The 19,131-nt window shown below is 43.3% G+C and overlaps 1 long non-coding RNA gene across 1 annotated transcript in view; it reads left to right on the plus strand.

The window, feature by feature from the left end:
- LOC309860903 overlaps positions 1-18,914 on the plus strand; it is a 30,513-nt gene extending 11,599 nt beyond the window's left edge. Inside the window, exon 3 of the long non-coding RNA XR_014309696.1 lies at positions 18,831-18,914. This is a non-coding gene — a long non-coding RNA (uncharacterized lncRNA). The remainder of the gene's footprint in view (positions 1-18,830) is intronic.
- The last annotated feature ends 217 nt before the right edge of the window (positions 18,915-19,131 follow it).

Consider the following 19,131-nt stretch of genomic DNA (forward strand, 5'->3'; position numbering starts at 1 on the left):
AAGGTTAGGATAGGGATGACAAATAGGTCTCTTCCAGCATCGCAGGCTTCATGGATTGCTGGGGGCTGGCTGGAGCACAGGCCAGGGGAGAATTCTGAAGGCCTGTATTACCTGGAGGGAAGAGCCTGTCCCAGAGAACCCAGCTTTAAGACAGCGTGGTGATGGTGGGGGTGGGGGAGGGGTGGGGGCTAGGTACTGGTGGAACTTGGGTTGTACATTTGCCATCTAGGGCCTAGAGAAGTTATAAACTAAGCTTTCTCACAATGGCCACTGGTATCTATACCGAATGACAAAAAACAGCCCAGCTACAGTCCTGCTTTTAGGAAACTATATTCCCACCTGAATCCAGCATCTGATGTTGCTGTCATTAAGCAGAGGCCAAGAGTGAAAGCCAAAGGCAAAGCCCACAGTTCATTAATCTTTGACAGTTCTCTGATGGTTCTACCTTGCAGAGAAGACTAGGAGGCTTCCCTGAGTTCCCTGACATGCCAGCAGGCCCCAGGGACCTTTGGGAGGCCAGAGAACGATCTGACATTGACAGAAAAGACAGGCCTGGGAGGAGGGGACTCTAGGTGGCACAAGTCGGAAACCACTTGTCATGCAACCTGGGATGGGGAGGGTAGCATTAGCAGGACAGAGGTCAAGTCTCTTGGTGTATACATATGCTGAGTGTTTCTGCACACTTATGTGCAAGTAAAAAGGACATCACAAACATTACCTAATTTAATGTGTTCCATCCTTTCTGTGTTAGGGACTCCGATCCCATTTTATAGACAAAACTAAACTCAGGTCCAAAGAGAACGAGCTCACCTAAGATTGCATAACCAGTAAGTGACATTGCTGGAATTGAAACCCGTCTTCCTTTTCTACCACCTCCCAGGCCTTGCTTCTCTTGTGATTACAAAACTAAGCGTTCAAATTCATCAGAATATCAGAGCTGGTTATGCCCTTAGAAATGACCCAGTTTAGGCTCATGGACAGTAGGCACCAAACTGTGTGCCAACTCTGATCCATTGTTGGTAGCTGACTAGAAAATCACTACAATATAGTGATCCATGTTGAAAAGGATTCTGAGGGCACCTGGGCGGTTCAGTGGGTTAAGCCACTGCCTTTGGCTCAGGTCATGATCTCAGGGTCCTGGGATTGAGCCCCACATCGGGCTCTCTGCTCGGCAGGGAGCCTGCTTCCCTCTCTCTCTCTCTCTCTGCCTGCCTCTCTGCCCACTTGTGATCTCTCTCTGTCAAATAAATAAGTAAATAAATAAAATCTTAAAAAATTTTTTTAAATTAAAAAAAAAATAGAAAAGGATTCTGAGACTGATTCCCAAGTGCCTTCCTTCATCCCCATCACCCATTTCACCCATTCCCCCACCCGCCCATGGCCATGATGTATCAGTGCCATCTGCCATGGGAGCGGTATGTGTGGCAGAATATAAGCCTCATCTTAGCCATCCCAGCACTGGCCCAACCCCCTCACTTCACAAATGGAGAAACTAAGACCTCCCAAACTGATGGGACTTAAGATACAGGGTTTGTCAATGGCAGAACCAAGGCCAGAATTGGGACAACCAATTCTTCCCCTTGTCTTCTGAGATCAGTCTGCATTTTGTGCCCTCCGCCTCGAGCAAAAGAGCTGCTTGCTGAAGCTCAGAAATACCCACTTCTGGTGGGTGGAATCACTTGGCGGTGAGCCTTCCAAGGTCAGGGGTCTCAGGGTTACCTAGTTCTATATGCACCACTGGGCGATGAGTAGCATCAAGACAGGGAAAGCCCTGAACTCACTGTGCTCTTCAAAAGGGCCCCTGGGACTGAGCAGACGTCATGGCCTGACCAACTACAAGTTTCATCCCCTGTGGCTCTCTATTTCCCATTAGCTGACAAGCTTGTTGGAGGGTGAGGGGCATTCCCAGGAATTCCAACAAAACCAATGTGTTTAGTCCATGGCACTGATTTTGAGAAAATGTTTGCTTTATATTTGGGTTTTCTCTGCAACTGCTGAATAATTTTTACTTGTTGTCCCAAGGGAAAGCCATTCCTCCCCCCCGCCACGACCAGACAGAGAAAGGGAAAGATGCCATAAAGACATTTCACAACTTAGAGGGGCACTGACTTGAGCGAGAAAACAGATCATTCGATCAGAAAAAACATTGGCTGAAGCCAAGCAGGCAATGGAACAAATTCCTATGGTAACTCTTGGGGGAGCTCAGAGGAGTGGACTAAATGAATGAATGAATCAATCAATTAATTAGAAGCCACCCCTCGAAGAAGCCTTGCTTGGCAATCCTATTTGGAAGGGGAAGCTCACTTCCCCTTTGACCTAGTCACTTTCCATCTTAAAACCCCCATTTGTTCCTTTATAGCATGTATCAGAATCTCGAAAACTTATTCGTTTATATTTTGCCTTTCTTCATGAGAGTGTAAGCCTCATGAGATCAGGGCCCTTCTCTACATTACAAACTACTGTATCCTCCGTGACCAGAACGGTGCTTGGCACGGGGTACCTACTCATTAAGGTTTGTTGAGCAGCTCCCTGAATAAGGAACAAAGTCCCGAGAAGCCAGGTGGTAACACAGCGTTATTATTTTTTATAACAGCTCTACTGCGATATAACTCAAGTAACGCTTATCCATTTAAAGCATACAGGTTAGGGGAACCTGGGTGGCTCAGTGGGTTAAAGCCTCTGCCTTCAGCTCAGGTCATGATCCCAGAGTCCTGGGATGGAGCCCTGCATTGGGCTCTCTGCTCAGCGGGGAGCCTGCTTCCTCCTCTCTCTCTCTGCCTGCCTCTCTGCCTACTTGTGATCTCTGTCTGTCAAACAAATAAATAAAATCTTTAAAAAAAATAAAGCATACAGGTTAGTGTTTTTTAGTATAGTCATAGAGCTATGTGGCTATCACCGAAATCAATTTTAAATATTTTCATCAACTTAGAAAGAAATCTCTACCCACCAGCAGTCACTACCCCCATTCCCCGCAACAGCCCCCAGCCCTAGGCAACCATTAATCTAACTTTGTCTCTATGGACTTGCGTATTCTGGACATTTCCTGTAAGTGGAATCACACAGTACGTGGTCCTTTGTGTGTCTTCTTTCAGTTAACGTTCCATTTTCAAACTCCATCCAGGTTATGGCATGCGTCAGTCCTTTGTCTGGCTTTTGTTTTTTTATCTTAAATTCCAGTATAGTTAACATAGAGTCTTACGTTAGTTTCAGGTACAATATAGTGCCTCAACACTTCTGTATAATACCCCGTGCTCATCACAACAAGCACCTCTTCATCCCATCACCTATTTCACCCATCTCCCTACCCACCTCTGAGCTGGTAACCATCAGTTTGTTCTCTGCAGTTACGAATCTGTGTCTTGGTTGGTTTCTCTTTTGTTCTTCACTCCTTTTTGTTTCTTTGTTTCTTACATTCAACATCTGAGTGAAATCAGACAGTACTTGTCTTTCTCTTACTATTTCAGTCAGTATTGTACTCTCTAGCACCATCCCTGTCCTTGCAGTGGTACTGCATTTATTTTTACTGCCAAATAGCATTCCGTTGTGTGGACATACCACCTTTTATTTATTCATTCTTCAATTGATAGACATTTGAGTTGTTTCTGCTCTTTGGAGAAGAGGAATAACGTTGCTATGAACTTTCACACCCAAGTGTTTGTGTAGACATATGTTTCCATTTCTCCTGGGTATTTACTTAGGATTGGAATTGTTGTGTCATGCGGGAACTCTATTTTACACTTTTGAGAAATGGCCAAATTGTTTTCTGAAGCAGCTGGACTTCCTTACATTTCCATCAAGAATGTATGAGGGTTCCGGTATTTCCATATCCTGACCAAAACCCGTTATTTTGTGTCTTTTTAATTTTTAAAATTTTGTGTATCTATTTGACAGAGAGAGGCAGAGTACAAGCAGGGGGAGCAGCAGAGGGAGAGGGAGAAGCAGGCTCTCTGCTGAGCAGGAACCTGACGCAGGGCTCAATTCCTGAACCCTGGGATCATGACTTGAACAGATCCTTAACCAACTGAGTCCCCGAGGCCCCCTTGTCTTTTTAATATAATAGCCATTCTAGTGGGTATCAGTGATACCTTGTAGTTTTGCTTTGCATTTACCTGATGGTTGAAGATTTTGAGCATCTTTTCTTTTGCTTGTTGACCATTTGCTTATCTCATTTCAAGAAATATTTAGCCAATGTGTTTGCCCATTTTTAAATTGGATTGTCTTTTTACTGATACAACTCCTTTATCAGATATATGATTTGCAAAAATTTTCTCCTGTTCTGTGGGTTTTCAGTTTCAACATGGGCTTTAAAATCAGAAAGAATGGGTTCAAATTTCAGTTCCCTTATTAGGCAAGTTATTTAACTTCTCTCATCCTCAATTTCTTTTTTGTAAAATTGGCATTAAAAATGCCTACCTTGCAGACATATTGTGAAGAGAAAAAGAGATATATAGTGCAAATTTATTGGCACATGCCTAGACACCATACATGGTAACTTCCAGCATGATTAATTATAAAATGGACTCAATGAATAAATCAGAAAAGCGAAAATACATCAAACTCCCAAAGGCTTCTGGTGGAGGAGTCCCAAACTTGTTTGGTGGACATCAAGAGAGTCTCTAGTCCTCTAGGGGAATTATGTAAATATCTCTAAACAGAGTTAATATAAATTTATTTTAGATAAAACTTAATCCAGCATGCCCTAAAGGAGTCGGGGAAGGGGACCAGCTCTGTGGGCTGGGAATGAGGAGTGAGGAAGAGAGAAGTAATGACTGTGAGTCCAGCAAGTCCACTTTCAGTCTGTGGTCACTGCCAGTGAGCACCCTCACAGGCTTCCCGTCCAATACCTTCCTGCTTAGTCAGAGGCTCCAGGAAAGCAGAACAGCTGTGGCTCTACAAGCTCTTCCTGGGAGGCAGGGTTTTGAAACAACCCAGCAGATTGCAAGGAGCCATTCTGAACCGTCAGGACGGCTCAGGGACTCTGTAGTAAGGAGAGGCCCATTTAGTTAGCAAGTGCTTTGGGAGTCTTGGGTTTGTCACCTGTGTCACCCCTGGGAAGAGGTGAGTATGGCTGTGAATGTGAGGCCACACGAGGTGGATGGCAGTGTGGGGGGAACCAAAGAGGACTGTCTCAATAGAAGATTCTCTTGGGGCGCCTGGGTGGCTCAGTGGGCTAAACCTCTGCCTTTAGCTCAGGTCCTGATCTCAGGGTCCTGGGATCGAGCCCCACGTTGGGCTGTCTGCTTAGCAAGGAACCTGCTTCCCCCTTTCTCTGCCTGACTCTCTGCCTACTTGTGATCTCTGTCAAAAAAATAAATAAATCTTTAAAAAAAGAGAGAGAGAGAGAGAAGATTCTCAAAGACCAGGCACCCACTTAAAACTGGGAAAAAATTTTTCATTAGCGGCCTTCAAGAAGACACTGAGGAACATCATCCCAGAGGTTATTTTGGACAGAATGGAAAAATTGAAGTGATGAAATCATGGCTGACCAAGGCAGTGGCAAGAAGAGGGGCTTTGCTTTTGAATTTTTGAGGACCATGACTCAGTAGACAAGATTGTCATTCAGAAACACCATATTGTGAAAGGGTACAAACTTGCAATTATAAACTGAGTAAATTCTGGGGATCTAATGGACAGTGTGGTGACTATAGTTCACAAAACTGTGTTGTGTATTTGAAATTTACGAACAGAATAGATCTTAAATGTTCCTGCCACACACACACACACACAAAACGTAATTGAGGTGATGGATATTCACAGGGATGCCTGGGTGGCTCGGTTGGTTGAGTGTCTGCCTTTGGCTCAGGGCATGATCTCAGGTCCTGGGATGAACTCCCATGTTGGACTCCCTGCTCAGCGTGGAGTCTACTTCTCCCTCTTCTTCCACCCCTCTTCCCCACTCATGCTCTCTCTCCCTCTCTGTCTCCCAAATAAATAAATACTTTATTTATTTCATAGTATATATGTATATCAAATCATCACATTGTACACCTTAAAGTCACAGAATATTGTCAATTATATCTCAATAAATCTGGGGAAAAGAAGAGAAATACCATGTGATGAGTGACCACATCCATTAAATAAGGAAATCCTACATAACTGAGCAAAGGCTAGTGCTTCCTCCAGACGGAGACCTTGAAGTCATTTGGAGACTTTGGTGGTGATTGTAATGGTGGTTTTGAGGGTGTGAGAGCTTCGGTCATGCAGGAAATTTCAGCGATTAAGGTGGCTTTAGCGGTGGTCATGGTGGTGGTCGATATGGTAGCCATGGGGATGGCTATAAGGTTTGGCAAAAATGGAAGAAATTTGGGAAGTGATGGAAGCTAAAATGATTTGGGCAATTACAATCAATCTTCACATTTTGGTCCCAGGAAAGGGGGAAGCTTTAGAAGCAGAAGCTTTGGCCCCTGTCGTGGTGGAGGCCAATAGTTTGCCAAACCACAAAACCAGGGTGGCTCTGGTGGTTCCAGCAGCAGCAGCTATGATTGTGGCGTAAGTTTCGCATTGCTGCCTGGAAGTAGAGCTCAGCCCAGGAGCCAGAGGAGTGGCAGGGAAGCTGCGGAGCACCACAGATCTGTGAAGTCACCTGAGGACCATGGTGGCAGCGCTGCAGTCGTGGAAGACCTGTTTTAGACGATTCTCATGTATATGGGAAAAAGCACAAGCATTGTATTTCTGACTAGTTATATATAAAGGTGATTTATATCTGTACAGGTGATTTTAGTCTCTGCTCTGTGGAAAGTTGTAAATCATTCCATCGGAGGGTTTTAATGTAGATTTTTTTTTAACATCCATGCTATTGATTGTTCAATGTAGATAGTCTGATCATGTCCCTGAATGAATGCGTCTTAATCTCATCAGAGATCCATAGATAAAAAAGTGAACCACAGCATAAACCCCACAGCTTATACAAAGGTTAGACCAAAATGGGTCCTAGACGTAAGCGTAAAATGTAGAACTATAAAGTTCATTTACTTTTGTAGGCTCCACACCTGATGTGGGGCTCAAACTCAGAACCCTAAGATTAAGAGCCACATGCTTTCCCATCTGAGCCAGTCAGGCACCCTAAACTATAAAACTTCAAGAACAAAAGGTGAAAATTCAGTATCTAGGGCTAGGCAAGGAGTTCTTGGACTTGACACAAAAAAGCGGAATTCAGGGGCACCTGGGTGGCTCCGTTGTTTAAGCATCTGTCTTAGGCTTAGGTCATGATCCCAGGGTCTTATGAGCGAGTCCCCCCATCAGGCTCCTTGCTCAGATGGGAACTGAGCAAGGCTTCTCCCTCTGTCTGCCACTCCTCCTGCTTATGCTTTCTCTCTGACAAATAAATAAAATCTTCAAAAAATTTAAAAATAAAAATAAAAGAATATAGAACTTCTGTTCTATAAAAGCCCATGCAAAGACAATGAAAAGACAAAATACCCAATGGGAGAAAATATTTGCAAACCACATACTTGACAAAGGACTAGTATCTAAAATATAGAAAAGAACTCTCAATCTTGGTAGTAAAAAAATAAATAATCTGCCAATTAGCATCTAGTAAAAGCCATGAAAAAAAAATCTCATCAGAAATGATATACAGATGACAAGCACATTTCATATCCAACATCATTAACTATTAAGAAATGCAAATTAAAACTACAATCAGGGGGTCTGAGTAGTTTAGTTAGTTAAGCATCAGACTCGATTTCAGCTTAGGTCATGATCTCAGGGTTATGAGAGTGAGCCCATCCCGAGTGTGGAGACTGCATAAGATTCTCTCTTTCAGGGTGCCTGGGTGGCTCAGTGGGTTAAAGCCTCTGCCTTCAGCTCAGGTCATGATCTCAGGTTCCTGGGATCAATCCCCGCATTGGGCTCTCTGCTCAGCAGGAAGCCTGCTTCCCCCCTCTCTCTGCCTGCCTCTCTGCCTATTTGTGATCTCTCTATATATATATCAAATAAATAAATAAAATCTTCAAAAAAAAAAAAACCTTAAAAAAAAAAAAGATTCTTTCTTTCAAGGCAGACAAACCATAAGAGACTCTTAATTATAGGGAACAAACGGAGGATTGCTGGAGGGGAGGGGGTTGAAGGGATGGGGTAACTGGGTGATGGACATTAAGGAGGGGATGTGATGTAACGAGCACTGGGTGTTATATAAGACTGATGAAGCACAGACCTGTACCTCTGAAACCAATAATACATTATATGTTGATATATATATATCTCCCTCTCCCCCTGCCCCTTCCCCTGCTCTTACTCTCCCTCTTTTTCTCAAAACAAGACAAAGCAAAGCAAAACTACAATGACCTATCCCTACACATCCATCAGAATGGCTACAGTAGAAACTAGTGATGACACCAGAAGCTGGTGAGGATGAAGAGAATCCTCACTCTTGTATTAATAGTGGGCATGTAAATGGTATGCCCACTGTGGAAAATGGGTTAGCACTTTCTTGAAAATATACTCTAAATATTCAACTACCCTATAACCCAGCAATAGCACTCCTAAGCATTTACCCTTAAGAAATAAAAAACTTGGGGCGCCTGGGTGGCTCAGTGGGTTGAGCCGCTGCCTTTAGCTCAGGTCATGATCTCGGAGTCCTGGGATCGAGTCCCGCGTCGGGCTCTCTGCTCAGCGGGGAGGCTGCTTCCCTCTCTCTCTCTCTGCCTGCCTCTCCGACTACTTGTGATTTCTCTCTGTCAAATAAATAAATAAAATCTTAAAAATAAAAAAGAAATAAAAAACTTACGTTTACACAAAAAGCCTGTATACAAATGCTCATGGCTTTTGTCTATTCTGTGTAATAGACAAAAACCGGAATCAACCCAGCCTTCTTTCAGTGGGTGAACAGTCAGACACACTGAAGTACCTACCCCTCATGGAATGCTACTTAATAACATAAAGGAATAAAACTACTGACCCATGCAACAGCCTGGAAGTATTCCAGGGAATTTAGGACAATTCCAAAAGATTGCCTACTGTATGATTCCATTTATGTAACACTTAGAAATTATGACAAAATTTTAGAAGGAGGACGGATGAATGGTTGCAGGGTGAGGGATGAAAAGGGGAGGCAGAAAGGAGATGGGTGTAGTTACAACAGGGCAACAGGAGAGATCCTTGTGGTGATGGAATATTTTGTATCTTGACTGTGGTGTGGAAGCAGGAATTTATACAGGTGATACTTTGTATAGAGTTAATAATACACACATACAAATAAGTACGAGTAACACTGGGGAAATCTTTTTTTTTTTTTTTTTTTTTTTTAGATTGTATTTATTTATTTATTTGAGAGCACAAGTAGGGGGAGCAGTGGAGGGAGAGGAGAAACAGGCTCCCAGATGAGCAGGGAGCCCAATGAAGGACTTGATCCTGGCACCCCAGGATCATGACCTGAGCCAAAGGCAGACACCTAACTGACTGAGCCACCCAGGTGCCCCAAAACTGGGGAAATCTAACTAAAATGAGAAGACTGTGTCACTGTCAGTATCCTGGTAGTGGTATTACACTATAGGGTTTTTCTTAATTGTGGTAAAATACACATAAAATTTACCATGTTAACCATGTTTAAGCCTACAGTTCAGTAATGTGAAGTACATTCATTCACATCATTCATGCTGTTACACAACCAATCTCCAGAGCTCTTTGTATCTTCCTGAATTGAAATTCTCTAGCTATTAAATATAATGCTTATTTTGTCCTTCTCCCACCCCATCCCGAGCCCCTGGCAACTACCATTCTACTTTCTGTCTCTCTGAATTTGACCACTCTGGGTATCTCATATAAGTGGAATCATATGGTATTTGTCTTTGTGACTGGCTTATTTCACTTATTATAATGTCTCTCATTTTTAAGGCTGAATAATATTCCATTGTGTGTTGATACCACATTTTGTTTATCCATTTATACATCAGTGAACATTTGAATTGCTTTTTTATTTTTTTATTTTATTTTTTTTTAAAGATTTTATTTATTTATTTGACAGAGAGAGATCACAAGTAGACAGAGAGGCAGACAGAGAGAGAGAGAGGGAAGCAGGCTCCCCGCTGAGCAGAGAGCCCGATGCGGGCCTCGATCCCAGGACCCTGAGATCATGACCTGAGCCGAAGGCAGAGGCTTAACCCACTGAGCCACCCAGGCGCCCTTGAATTGCTTTTTAAAAAAAAAATTAACAGATAGTGTATTATTGACTTCAGGGATACAGGTCTGTGAATCATCACTGTTACACAATTTCCAGCACTCACCATACATAGCACATACCCTCCCAGCCATCCTCTCCCTACCCCCCTATCCCCCAGCAACCCTCATTTGTTTTGTGAGATTAAGAGTTCCTTATGGTTTGTGAGTTGCTTCTATCTCTGGGCCATTGTGACTAATGTTGCTATGAACATGGGTGTACAAATATCTCTTTAAGACCCTTTTCAATAGACATCAATAGAAAGGGTCAATAGAGAGAGGCACCTGACCTGGGTGGTGCAGTTGGTTAAATGTTGGACTCTTGGTTTCAGCTCAGATCGTGATCTTAGGGTCATGAGATCGATCCCCGCATCAGCACTGAATCTGTTTAAGACTGTCTCTGGGGGCTCCTGGTTGGCTTAGTTGGTTAAGTGACTACCTTTGGCTCAGGCCATGATCTCAGGGTCCTAGAATTGAGTCCTACATTGGGTGCCCTGCTTGGCAGGGGTCTGCTTCTCCCGCTCCCTCTGCCTGCCTGCTAGTGTTCTCTCACTCTCTCTGTGTCAAATAAATAAGTAAAATCTTAAAAAAAAAAAAAAAAAGAGTCTCTCTGCCCATCACTTCCCATGCTTACACTCTCCCTCTCTCTCTTTAAAAGTAAAGAAATCTTTCAAAAAGCATCAGTAGATAAGTAATTGCTTATGCATAATAATTTAACTATAATTGTGAAAAGTGCCATAAAGGAAAATTATAAGCATAAAACTTGGCTGGCCAAGGAAATAACATTTGAGCTGGCATCTGAAGAATGAGTAGGAGTTAAAACAAGAGAGAGGGGTGCCTGGCTGGCTCAGTCTGTGAGACTGCTACTCTTTTTTTTTTTTAAGATTTTATTTATTTGACAGACAGAGATCACAAGTAGGCAGAGAGGCAGGCAGAGAGAGAGAGGGAGAAGCAGGCTCCCTGCTGAGCAGAGAGCCCGATGCGGGGCTCGATGCGGGGCTCGATGCGGGGCTCGATGCGGGGCTCGATGCAGGGCTCGATGCAGGGCTCGATGCGGGGCTTGATCCCAGGACCCTGAGATCATGACCCGAGCTGAAGGCAGAGGCTTAACCCACTGAGCCATCCAGGCACCCCAGAGACTGCTACTCTTGATCTTGGGGTTGTAAGTTCCAGCCCCACGCTGGATATAGGGATTACTTAAAAATAAAATCTTAAAAAAATAAAAAAAAAAAGAGGGAAAAAGATTTTTGTGAGTTTCTCAATTCTTTTGGGTATATCCCTATACCACGATTTTGTAACATGCTAACATTGAAGTGTACGAGGGATTTTTTTCTGTATTATTTCTTACAACTGCATATGAATTTACAGTTTTCTCAAAATTTGAATTAAAAAAATTAAGCAAATTTTTCTTATCATGTTAGCCCCTATTCTGCTGCCTCATAACATCTTTGCACTTAGATAAGGAACCCAAGATAGAGAGAAATTGTCAGCTTTCCTGCGGACACACATAAGTAAGCATTTAATTCCAAACTACATTCCCTCCACTTCCAACCTCATGAAACCTTCCAATCTGACTCCTAACCCACCTGAGAACTCTGTTCTGCCCACCTGGGTCCAATTCCACGGTCTTGACCCTTGTTTCATTTGTCTATATTTTATTTTTTCAAATAACTTCTGGAAGGTTTTGCTTTCTGCAAAGTGCTTGGTATAGAGTCTTGTTACGTGACAACTCTGAAAAGCTTTGGGCTGGTTGCCAGATCTTCCAGATCGCTGCCTGAGTCAGCCCTGCCTGCCCTTAAACCTTACCTCAAAGCCCCCTCTCACTCTGTGCTCTCACACCTGCCTTCCCCCAATCTCTCCTGCCAAACACCTTCCCTCTGCAGGACCTTTGCATATGCTGTTCTCCCTGGCAGGAACACTTTTTCCCTTTTGTTCTAATTCCTACTCATTCTTCAGACACCAGCTTAAATGTTAATTCCTTGGCCAGCCCTATTATATGCCTATAATTTTCCTTTATGGCAATTTTCACAATTATGGTTGAATAATTATGCATATCCAGTTACTTGTCTATTATGCATTTCCTCACTAGCCTATAGGCCCCTGAGGCCAGGGACTGTGTCTGCATGCTTATCATGGTATCCTCAGTGTCTAGTCCACTGTCTGACACATAGAAGAGGCTCCATAGATATTTAGCAATTGACATAATTCACGGGAAAGGAAATGCTTGGACTAGGAGAGCTGAAGGTATGTAATACATTGGGGGAAAGATGACATAGTCCTGGGGTGCCTGACTGGCTAAATTGGTGGAGCATGCGACTCTTGGTATCTCGGGGTTGTGGGTTTAAGCTTTGAGTTGAGTGTAGAGATTACTAAAAAAAAGAAGCAGCACTTAATAAATAACAGCTAACCTTTACACATCTCGTACCATGTGCCAAGTCTTCATATATACCAACTCACTTAATCCAGCAGCAGCAGCAGAAGAAGAAAAGGACAATAGTTGTACCCAAGAACCTGAGAATTAGGATGGAAAGAAGGCTTACCTTTCACTCTACTCTTCTGAGTAGTCAGAATTATTCATTATGCTCATGTATTTGTTATAAAAATGTTTCTTTTTTTAAAGATTTATTTATTTGAGGGAGAGCAGGGGAGGGGCAGAGGGTGAGACTGTTAAGCAGACTCTGTGCTGAGCTCAGAACCCCACGCAGGGCTCTATCTCACAGCCCTGAGATCACCACCTGAGTCGAAACTAAGAGCAGGACACTCCACCAACTCTTCCACCCAGGTTCCCCAAGGAGGGGACATTTGGATCTAGATCTTTGCCTGGAATCTTTCCATGTGCCCATCTGCCTGTTCTCACCGGAGCTCTGGGGGGACTTCAGAAATAAGTGGCCCATTGCCCTAGCAGGTGATGTTCTGCCAGTTGCCTGCATTGCCATGCAAACCAAGGACCCGTGGGGAATTACTTTTGACTCTGATTTTTCCTTATGCTCAAACATGCCACAACAGCCTACTCCTCCCAAGATACTCTTCTTCCTAGTTGGTCATGGGTCCTCGTCCAATATCAGGTCATCTGGAGTCCCAGATCTCCAGTCCTTTTAAAAACACTGACTTTTATCTAAAAAGAAAGATAGAAAGGGAGGGAGGAAGAGGAAAAGGAAGGATGGAAGAAAGGATGGAAGGAAGGACAGAGGGAAAGGAGGAAGGGAGAAAGAAGACCCTCTCTTTTTTACCCCTTCCTGATTCTGAGCTGTTGTCAGAGTAGGGGGCATGGTGGGCCTTGCTCTTATTCTCAGAACAAATTGGTTTCTATTGATTCTGTCCTTTAAAGCTTCCCCAAGTGGCCACCTGCCCAAAGCCCTGCTCTGGCCTCCACAGAGAATTCAGGGCCAGGCCTAACAAGTCTGTATCCTAGCTACCTTGGAAAATGGGAAAGGACCTTGATGAGAGAGGAGCTAGAAATAGCAGGGGAGTGTTCTGCGAGGGAGCAGGCAGACAGGCGCGGAGGACACAGCTGCCTCTGGATCTCAGCTGGAGAATGTTGGTTGGAAAAAGCTAGAGCCTTATTAGAATAGACTTTAGACCGAGAGGACAGAAAGAGAGATTGATTAAAGAAGGGAAACCAGGGGGCGCCTGGGTGGCTTAGTGGGTTAAAGCCTTTGTCTTTGGCTCTGGTCATGATCCCAGGGCCCTGGGATCGAGTCCCACATTAGGCTCTCTGTTCAGCTTCCCTTCCTCTCTCTCTGCCTGCCTCTCTGCCTACTTGTGATCTCTGTCAAATAAATAAATAAAATCTTAAAAAAAAAAAAAAAGAAGGGAAACCAGTGTGTGATGGTCACTCTGCCCAGTGTGATGCCTCATGTTAGTTGGTTTCCTGCATACTAGGTTGTCTCGTCTTCCTAAAATTCCTTGACGGTAGTAATTATTAACTTGTGCAGCAGATGGGAGAACTAACGCCCAGAGAGGTAAGTGATGGAACCAGTATGTGATCTCAAGGCTGCTCCCAAAGCCTGTTCTTTCCCAGGGTATGCTGCATCTCTGAGGGCTGGTATCCTGGCCCCGTGGCTGGGATACTCTGATCAGCCGTCCTGGGTCAAGCATTAGCTACGGTCTCTACCAAGTGACCTTTGGTGTGACGGCTCCACAAGCTGTTAACTAACCATCAATCAGTCACACCCTAACACGAATTAATCAAAAGTTTCAGCTTTAGAGTTCAACTCCCTGGGTCTGAATCTGGGCTTTGCCATTGACTAGTTCGGTGTATTTGAGGCTTTAAACATTGAAATGACCACTTGGTCTTTCTGTGCCTTCATATGTTCATCTGTGCAATGGGCAACAGGGTATTGTAAAGGATTAAGTGAGCTGGTATATATGAAGTGCTCACTACAGACTTGGCACATGGTATGAGATCTGTAAAGAATAACTGTTTATTAAGTGCCTACTGCATGCTAGGGTTTAAAGATGAGCAAAGCAAGAGCTGGTCCTTGCTTTCTTTGGTCTAATGCAAGGGGAAACAAGGAAATAATCAACCAAATAAACAGAAAGAGCTGTGGGGGGGAGGGGCGGGTACGTAGTTCATAAGATCAGGTGGAAGTTGCAATCTGGAAGATGAATGGTGGACGCAAAGGGGCAGGGAAGAGGGCATAGTGCTCTATCCAGGCTGAGTGAAAGGCATGTACCTGGGTTCAGAAGATCGCCTGGCTTTTTAAAACCCTTTCTGTTAGAATCCTCTGAGCCAGAGGACTTGTGTCTATTACTTCAAGTACAAAGTCACGTCCTGAAAGCTGATCATTGGACCAAAGTCATCACAAACACCATCAGTGGTTCTCCCAAGCAAAGATTCTTCTGGGGCAGTAAGAAAACATGATTAGTACTGGGAACAAGACAAGTGAGAGGTTAAAAAGGTGGGTTTAGGGTTAAGATTGAACTAGGTCTAGGTCTTCAACTTTTTGTGGGTTTCAGGTCACCGTGGAGACATTTCAATACATCCCAAGGGCGCACTCTAGGGAGTCCTGAGTTGGTGACTTATAAGAGGTCTGGAAATCTCCATTTTCTTATGCTTACGCAGGAATGAAAGAAAGCCTTGGCACTGACTCTGAATCCTGGCTCCACCACCCACCTCAGGAATTACTTAACCTCTCTGAAACCCAGTTTCTTCAATGAATATAATAGTATCTATCCGTCGGGTCATTATGAAGAGGAAATGATATTAATACATCAATCCTTGGCAAGTAAACATTCCAAATATGGTACTTATTTTTATTAGCATTTTTGGCTAACAATGGAATGTTCCTTTAGTAAAGTTGGCAATGGGAATGATGTATTATGAGTATCCTGACCCTTTGTAGGCTGGCAATGATTCTGTGGGCTGCCAGGTGGATCAGACATAATTTGAAATTAAGTTCTTGTCCTTCCCTTCTTAATTTCTCTTCTTTGAACTACTGATTTTAAGTGGACCTAACAGCACTTTGGCCTTAGGTGAATGTTAGGTAAGAGTGAGTTCATTCCTCCTACAAATCTTTATTGGGCCTACTGAGTGCCAGAGACAGTTGTATGTGCAGGGATGGGGGCAGTGAGGGAGTTGTACCAAAGGGACAACAATTAAGTAAGTGTATAAGTAAATAAGATCTGTCATTTCATAGAGTGATCAGCGATGAAAAGGAAGGAACAAGTGAAGGGGTAGAAAGGAGAGGGGAAAGTGCAGTGTCCGGATAAATTATCATGTTTTCTTCAAATTATTCACTTTGAGCTGCTTCACACTCATTCCAAATATATTGACATTATTCATTATGATTTTTCTTCTCTTGGAATAGCTTGGAGAGGCCAGAGCACATGCTTTTGAACACTCTTTATAGTAGCCAATATTTATCCATTAAAGGAAAAATATCCTTACGGAAAATTTTAATCACGCAAAAATATAGAAGAAAAATTACAGTGGTTTTGATTTCTAACATTCAAACATGGCCATGTTAATATTTTAGAGTATTTATTCCCAGGATTTTTTATGTCTTTATTTATTTTTTTTAAGATTTATTTGAGAGAGGAAAGAGAAAGAGAGCTTGAGTAGGGGGAGGGGAAGAGGGAGAGAGAGAAGCAGACTCCCCACTGAGTGTAGAGCCTAACACTGGGCTGGATCCCAGGACCTTGAGATCATGACCTGAGCCGAAGGCAGATACTTCACCCACTAAGCCACCCAGGCGCTCTTTTTTATGTCTTTAATCATTGTTGTAATACTCTATCCTTTTAGACTAGGTCAACCATTTTTTACATTAAGGCAAACCTTTATGAAAACAACTTGTAAAGTTGTGTAATATACCATGGAATGGTCATATTATAATTTATTTACCAATCCTTGTGGTGAAATTTAGATTGTTTCTCCCCCCTCATAATAAAGATGTAGTGAAAACTTCCTTATACATAAAGTTTTCAAAAAATTACTTCCCTAGGGGCACCTGGGTGGCTCAGTGGACTAAGCCTCTGCCTTCTGCCCAGGTCATGGTGTCAGGGTCCTGGGATGGAGCCCTGCACCCAGCTTTCTGCTAAGCAGGGAGCCTGCTTCTCCCTCTCCCTCTGCCTGCCTCTCTGCCTACTTGTGCTCTCTCTCTCTCTGTCTGCCAGTAATTTAAAAAAAAAATTACTTCCCTGGAAATGGAATTGAAAAGTCAAGGTCCTTGTATAATTATCAGATTGCTTTTTTTTTTTTAAGATTTTATTTATTTATTTGAAAGAGAGCTCAGACACACAAGCAGGGGGAGGGGCTGAAGTGGGGCTCCATCCCAGGACCCTGAGATCATGAACTGAGCTAAAGGCAGAAGCTTAACCGACTGAGCCATGCAGGTGCCCCTCAAACTGCTTTTCAAAAGTGAACTATCAAATCAGAGGCTTGAGTGTTTGAAAGAATGCTCACCTCGCCCTGACTCATTTTTGGTATTATCATTTTTAAATCTCTACAACACTGCTGGGAAGAGCGTGTTCTCTCATTTTTGTTTTAACTGGAATTTTGGCTCTGTCATTTATCAGCTATGAAGTGACCTTGAGCAAAGTAGGTCACAGTTCTAACCTTTGGAGTCTGACAGTCTAGGTTTGGGGTCTTCGCTCAACCATTAGCAGCTCTGTAACCTTGAGCAAATCACTTCACTTCCCTAGCCTCCGTTTTCTCCTTTGTGTGATGAATGAGACAGACCTCATAGGTTGCTAGGAGGACTAAGTGATACCATGTTTGCAAAGCTCCTAGCAAGTACTAGTCATTATAGTTACAAAGCCCAACCAGACTGGGAGACATGATTATTATGGCTTCCTCTTACTCTGTAGCTTTAAAATGCCAGCTTCCCCAATCCCCTACCCTGCCAATCTGCAAATCTGGAATTTGAATTTGAATTTGAATTTGGACTTGGAGAAGGTTAATGCCAAGCAGTTTCCCCCTCGGCTTTAGAAGTCAGGCGTGATCTCCATGAGGACTGTGCTCTGGAAGCTGAAAGCTGGGAGGCAGCCAAGTCAGGCAAGGGAAACATGGTTGTAAATCCCCTGTCAGGTGAAAAAGGGGCTGAGTAGAGCTATGTCCCCCTCGCAGCACCTGGTTTCCCACTGTGGGGAAGAGGCCCATTGAGCTGTGGATGAGTGGGGGGCAAGCAGTCCAACCGCAGCCTGGTCCTCACTGGACCCGGGGCACCAGTGCCTTCCCAGCAGGCTCAGTTGGGGCTCCAGAGCTTCCTGGCATTTCCCATTGGAAGGGAAAAGGAGAAGGGGCTGGAGAGATGGAAATCCCTCTTCCATATCCATGCAGGATGAAGGCAGATGTGTTGCTTTCCTTTGAAATATGTGTATCCCTTTGACTGTAATTTTCTTTCCCCAAATGCAAGTACAGACTGGGGTGGGGGTGAGAGGGAAAGGGTATGACCCTATAATAAAATTCTAAAAAAAAAAAAAAAAACACAAAGAGAATACCTCATCAAACTCTGAGCCAAATACAAAATGCAGTCACTTCCTGGGACTATCATGGGAGGCACAACTGGTGGAGAACAAGACTTTGGGATTTACCAGATGTGGTTTCAAATCCTACAGCCTCCACTCATTAGCCGGTGGGTCTCAGAACCTCAGTCTTCTTATCTTTTAAATGGGTATAGTAATGGTACCGACTTCATGGGTCTCACAGAACTGAAAGAGCTAAAGCATACATTAGCCTAGTGCCTTTAAAATAATAAGCTCTTGAGAAATGCCAGCTGCTTTCATTGTGAGACAGTTGTGGGGGGCAACGTATGCCATTGAAATGTTCAGTGATGTTGGTATTACACAGTCTTTTATGAAATGATGATAGTACATAATAATAGTGGGTTTTGGTGACCTTACCTGGCAAAATGAAAGGTTGGCATTCTTAAGTTTGCCCTTCAGGAGTAAAATGTAGATAACAATATCTTCCAGACAATACTGTTGTGAGAATTAAAGGAGAGAGGCCCACACAGGTGGGCTGAGCTGGAATTGCATGTTTGTAGTTGTAGCAGCTCTTCTTGTAGAAATACAATGTGAGCCACAGACAGAACTGAACATTTCCTGGTAGCCATATTAGAAACATCAAAAGAAACAGGTGAAATTAATTCTAAAAATGTTTTTAGAAACAAAAAAGAAAGTTTTTAAAAATTTTCCCACTAAGTCTTTAAGATCGGTATGTTTTATACTTTCAGAACATCTCATTTTGGACCAGGTGCAATTCATGTGTTCAGTAACTACAAGAAGCTGGAGGCCGCCCTGTTGTGAAGGCTAGTTCTAGAGAGTATAGGAAGCCACACTAGATGGAGACTTCGATTTCAACTCTTCCCTTCCCAAGTCTGAATCTTTTAAAAATGCAAAATCGAGCTATGAAAAGCATCTTTCAAATTCACTTTCCTCTCTGAAATGTCTTTTTTCCAAGTACTGGGTTCTTTGGCTGACACAAAGGAAGGCATTGGGCTCTGGGTGAGCCTGGATGTGGGATGTAGATTTTTT

The sequence above is a fragment of the Mustela nivalis genome (genome assembly GCF_964662115.1).
Source record: "Mustela nivalis genome assembly, chromosome: 3".
Taxonomy (NCBI): Eukaryota; Metazoa; Chordata; class Mammalia; order Carnivora; family Mustelidae; genus Mustela; species Mustela nivalis.